Genomic DNA, 6,635 nt, shown 5'->3' on the forward strand with positions numbered 1-6,635 from the left:
TTTCTTTTTTATTTTGAAAATTTATTTATTATTTTTTTTAGAAATAGAATACCTTTGATGAACCAATATTTTGTTTCTTTCGGTAAATATAGAAATAGTTTACTTTTCTTTTAAAATTGTTAGAGTTAGAAAACTATTTTTCTGGAATAAGAAAACATATATATAATCTTAATCTTAATCAAATTATTTAAAAGTCCTATTTACTTAAGAAATATAAAATTTTGATTGTTGCTTTTTTATTTTTTTTTATAATATTTGTATGCTTTTCAAACATAAAATTCATTTTTAAACTGTTCATTTAGTTTTTTTTAATATTATAAAATGAGGATTTTAATTATGTTTCTAATGGTGTTTTTTTTTAATTTAACTTAATTCACTCATAACACAATAATTTATTTATAGAAAGTAGATGCTTTAATAAATAATTTTGTTATGTGATTAATGTAATTGTAATATTTTGTTGTAATATACTTTCATATCTAAAAATTGTAATGTTTAACTTATTATCTTATATATGATGTAATTTATAATGTTATTATTATTAAGTGGAATTATGGTTGGTTGTATATATATTTTGAGCACAAATACTTTAAAAAAGAAAAGAAAAGAAAGAGACAATGCGTGTTATGAATTTATTAGCTTTTATCATAATGTTCTATAGAAAATAGAATTGAGATATTGAAATATGCTTGAATTTTGAAAGTCCAAATGATGGGACGAATATTGTGATTGATTTTATAGGTTGAGAAATGATTGAGTTGATAACTTGGTATCTAAATAATACAAAGGAAACCCTGCCAAAATTTTAGGAAAATATATAGAAAAAAAATTGGTAACTACGAATATATGTCATATAATTTGAGTTTACAAGTTTGAGACTGTTACATTTACCATGTTGCATCAATACACACCTTAGTCCCTTCTTCGATGCATCACTATAGACCACTAATCCTCCGGTTCCTGATGAGATTGTTAACATCGGTGCAGTAGCGAGTCTTTTTTTCAGTTCTTGGAAGCTTTCTTCACATTCCTCAGTCCACTCCCACTTTGTCTCTTTCTGAGTTAACCGAGTCATGGGAATAGCTATGTAGAAAATCCCTCAATAAATCTTTGATAGTACCCTGCTAACTCAAGAAAACTATGAATTTCAGTGATATTGGTAGGTTTTTCACATTTCAATACTGCTTCAATGTTTTTAAGATCCACCGATATTCCTTCAATCGATATAATGTGTCTTAGAAAAATCATTTCCTTCAGCTAGACTCGCACTTGCTAAGTTTGGCATATAGTTGATACTCCCTTAAGGTCATCAATACTTGCATCAGATGTTGTTCATGCTCCAAATATGACTTTACGAGTTCTTAGTAATGCTGTTTGGGCTAACAAATGCACCGGCTGTGTTCATGGATTTGATGAACTGGGTCTTCCGACCATAATTAGACAAGTTTGTGGTGGTATTCATAGATGATATCTTAGTTTATTCAAAGTCATATTTGGAGCATGAACAACATCTAAGGCAAATATTGATGACCTTAAGGGAGCATTGGCTATATGCCAAACTTAGCAAATGCGAGTTCTGGCTGAAGGAAGTGATTTTTCTAGGACACATTATATTAACTGAAGGAATATCGGTGGATCCTAGAAAAGTTGAAGCAGTATTGAAATGGAAAAGACCTACCAATATCAGTGAAATTCGTAGTTTTCTTGAGTTAGCAGGGTACTATTAAAGATTTATCGAGGGATTTTCTATATAGCTATTCCTATGACTCGGTTGACTCAGAAAGAGACAAAGTGGGAGTGGACTGAGGAATGTGAAGAAAGCTTTCAAGAATTGAAAAAAAGACTCGCTACTGCACCGGTGTTAACAATCTCATCAGGAACCGGAGGATTAGTGGTCTATAGTGATGCATTGAAGAAGGGAACTAGGGTGTGTATTGATGCAACATGGTAAATGTAACAGTCTCAAACTTGAAAACTCAAATTATATGACATATATTCGTAGTTACCAATTTTTTTTTCTATATATTTTCCTGAAATTTTGATAGGGTTTCCTTTGTATTCTTTAGATACCAAGTTATCGACTCAATCATTTCTCAACCTGTAAAATCAATCACAATATTCGTCCCATCATTTGGACTTTCAAAACTTAAGTATATTTCAATATCTCAATTCCATTTTCTATAGAACACTATGATAAAAGCTAATAAATCCATAACACACATCGTCTCTTTCTTTTCTTTTCTTTTTTAAAGTATTTGTGCTCAAAATATATATACAACCAACCATAATTTCACTTAATAATAATAACATTATAAATTACATCATACATAAGATAATAAGTTAAACATTATAATTTTTAGATATGAAAGTATATTACAACAAAATATTACAATTACATTAATCACATAGCAAAATTATTTATCTAAGCATCTACTTTCCGGATCGAGGGTGTGATGTACCTAAAAACATAATCGCATTAAACATGATTAAAAATTGCACATTTCAATAAATAATTGATTGAGGACTAACTATTCATATACATTAAAGTGATTTTCATATCATCAAATAAATTGTGTTATTTTCTTTTTAAAATTTCTAATTTCATAAATTCTCTTCTAGACATAGAGATAAATCTACTAAGATAAAAATATCAAGAATGTCTCCCACAAACCCGCATATTTAACTTCAAAATAAATTTTTACAATTAATTTATTTTATATCGAGTGATTATCCCATTAATTCGTAAGTTAATTTTCTTAACATGGCCATTCAACCAAGCATTAATTTCAGTAATCAGGAAATAATCTTCAAGGCTTACCCATTCAACATGGCATTATTTCCAGTAACTAGGAAATAATTTTTTCAAGGCTTGCACCATTCAATAGGGCATTATTTCCAGTAACCAGCACTAAAAATTACAATCTATAAAAAATTCTTCTACAATAAAAAAAATAAATTAATTAATTACTCTAAGGTGTCGAACACCTACCTGGTGTTTGTGCGCGCGAAGAGGTCCATTGTTAGTGATTAGATCCTGCGGACTCCTCTGTACTAACAAAATTTACTTTGTCATTGTTCATTCATTTGAACCGGTAAAATTCTAATACCCTTTCCATATTCTTTGATTAAATCCAACATCCTTAATTAATCTTAATTGACTTTTAATTTAAAGAGGATAAAACCCCCCTTTTTGAATCATTTACTTATTTTTTTCCACAAAAGTTCCTATTCAATTTATCAACATCAATTGTCTTCAATTTAGCAAGATTTCTCAATAATATTATTAGAACTCCATTCTTTAATTTTTCTTCTCCATTTAGCCGAAAATAACCTAGGGAGGGAAGTTAAAATTTTTCTTTTCTCTTTGAAAAATTCTTACTCCATTCATAGAATAACACTTATAAACCTTTATCTTCCCATATTTTCCAAACAATTGTATTAAAACCTCAAATCCCCTAAATTATTCATCTTTTGGCCAAATATTCAATTAAAATGGGGAAAAATAATTTTTGTTTCTTTTATTTAAAATTAAACACTTACCCAATCATAATTCATGCTTTCTAACATGGTTCAAACATAATTTGCATTATTCCTATAAATTATAACATAAATCCACAACTTCACATAATCATAATTTTGCATAATCCTTCAACAAACATAAAATTAAAGGAATTAATCATTTGGAGCATGTTATTTACCTCACTTTGATTATGATTTAAGGAAAGAATGCAAGAAAAATCAAGTTTTCTTCTTTTCCCTCTTCAAACCCTAGCTTGAAATCCTTTCTCCAATGCACTCACCACCTTAAAATCACCCCCTCTTGATGTTTAATTAAGTTAATCACTCTAATTACTCACTTTAATTAGTGAATCAATGAGAATTTAAGTAGAAAAATCACACAATCCTTCCCCCCTCTCTTTGTTTCAAACTCACGGCCAAAAGAGAAAAAAATAGAGCATTTATAGTCTAACTTTTATCTATTTACACATTGACCCTTATTTTTTCTCATTTCTATTTTTGTCACTCAACTCTTATTTTTACTTAGTTTACACCATAACATCTTATTTTTTATTCTATTGTATCCAATTACAATACTTGAAATCCTTTTATTTAATCTATTCAGTATTTTATTTATTTTACCCAAATTATAATTTAGTGATTTTTCACATTCTCCTCCTTTAAGAAAAATTTTGTCCTCAAAATTGAACCTCGTACCTGAATCTAGAAATAATTTAGGGTGTTTCTGTCTCATTTGAGATTCTCTTTCTCAAGTCACCTCCTCGATTTGGGAATTCCTCTACAATATCTTGATAATTGGAATCTTTTTATTTCTTAATTCCTTCACATTGTAATATAAGACTTTCACCAGCTTCATTTCCAATGTTAAATTCTCATCAATTTCTAGAGGAATTTGAGGCAAGACCCGAGATGGATCCACTTCAGCCTTTCTTAATAGAGAGACATGAAACATATCATGGATTTTGGCCAGGTGTGGAGGTAGAGCGAATCTGTAGGCCACAAGCCCAATCCTTTTGATGACCTCAAAAGGCCCAATGTACCTCGGTGCCAATTTCCCTTTCAAGCCTAATCTTAACACCTGTTTCCACGAGGTGGCTTTCAAAAATACTTTGTCACCTATTTCAAACTCTAGGGGTCTTCTCCTATTATCCGCACAACTCTTCTATCTATCCTGGGCCGTTTTCATTCTATTCCTTATAATTTTTATCTTTTTAAAGGTAATCTGTACCAGCTCTGGTCCAATTAGTTGTTTATCCCCTACTTCTTCCCAGCATACTGGCATTCGACATCTTCTACTATATAAGGCTTCATAGAGAGTCATTCCTATTATAACCTTGTAGCTGTTGTTGTAAGTGAATTATACTGACGATGGATGATCTTCCCAATTTCCTCTGAACTCCAATATACAGGCTCTTAGTAAATCCTCTAATATTTGAATAGTCCTCTCAGATTGACCATCAGTCTGAGGATGAAAAGTTGTGCTTAAATTCAACTTCGTTCCGAGAGCCTATTAAACACTTGGCCATAATCAGGAGGTAAACCTTGGATCTCGATTTGAAACTATTAACACTGGTATACTATGTAATCTTACAACTTCATCCATGTATAATTTTGCCAATTTCTCCACTAAGTCTGTCATTTTCATTGCAAAAAAGAGTGCAGATTAGTCAATCGGTCCATAATGACCCAAATAGCATTGTTTCCTTTTTTCCTCTAGGTAATCTAGATATAAAGTTCATCATGATACTTTCCCACTTCCATACAGGTATCAATAATGGTTGTAAAAACCCAGTTGGGTTTTGGTGTTCCACCTTTACCTGTTGGCAAATCCCAAACTTTGCTATATATTTAGCCACTTCTTTCTTCATATTCGACCACCAATATAGATCTTTTAAATCCCGGTACATTTTAGTACTTCTAGGGTGTGTAGCAAGTCTAGACTCGTGAGCCTCCTATAAAACTTCCCTTTTCAGCGTTTGATCATCTGGTAAGTACATTCATCTTTCAAGGACTACTATTCCATCTTTCTAAATTTGGAACGACGTCTCGATTCCTGACCTCACCTTTTCTCTTATCTTACAAACTTTAAGATCTTCTTGCTGAGCTTTTAGTACCATGTCTTGGAGTGTTGGCCTTACTTTTAATTGAGCTACTAATGACTTATCTGGTCCCACCTCTACTTGGGCATTAATCTTTTTTAATTCTAGCAATTCCTTTTCATCTCAATCCTCCCACTGAGCATCCACTGTCTTGACCTTACGACTAAGAGCATCTACGACTACATTTGCTCTCCCCGGATGATAATCGATTACATAATCATAATCCTTTATCATTTCCACCCAGCGTCTTTGCCGCATATTTAATTCCTTCTATGTCATTAGATACCTCAAACTCTTATGATCCGTGAATATTTGAACCCGAGACCCATATAAGTAGTGCCTCCATACTCTTAAGACAAACACCATAGCGGCTAATTCTAAATCATGCACTGGGTAATTGATCTCGTGAGCCTTTAACTATCTTGAGGCATACGCAATTACATTACTATAATATCCCACATCGGCGAGTGAGGGTTTGGTAGTTGGCCTTATTAATAGTGCTGGTTGTTAACAAGTTATACATGTTTTAGGATGTTAGGCTAAAAAATAGGCTCACGTCACCAAGAACAAAACCTTGAGGGCGGTAAGGCCCAAAGCAAACAATATACGACATGTTGGGTCAAGCTGTTACATTTGGTATAAGAGCTGACCTCACTAGTTGTCCGGTTGTGCCGACGGGGTCGTCGGGCTCCTTAAGGTGATGGATTATAATATCTCACATCGATGGGTGAAGGTTTGGTAGCTGGCCTTATTAATAGTGCTGGTTGCTAACATGTTGTACGTGTTTTGAGGCATCAGGCTCAGAAGTGGGCTTGCGTCACCAAGAACAAAAACTGTAAGGGTAGTAAGGCCCAAAACAGACAATATACAACATGTTGGGTCGGGTTGTTACATGCTATAAATACACCATAAGACCTTCAGAACAAAGGTTCACGACCTTCATTTTCTACTGCACATATATTTTCAGAGTATCTCTCTCTAAAATATTATTGTATTTTTTTATTTTAAAAAAGATAT

The sequence above is a fragment of the Populus nigra genome, chromosome 4, assembly GCF_951802175.1.
Source record: "Populus nigra chromosome 4, ddPopNigr1.1, whole genome shotgun sequence".
Classification (NCBI taxonomy): Eukaryota; Viridiplantae; Streptophyta; class Magnoliopsida; order Malpighiales; family Salicaceae; genus Populus; species Populus nigra.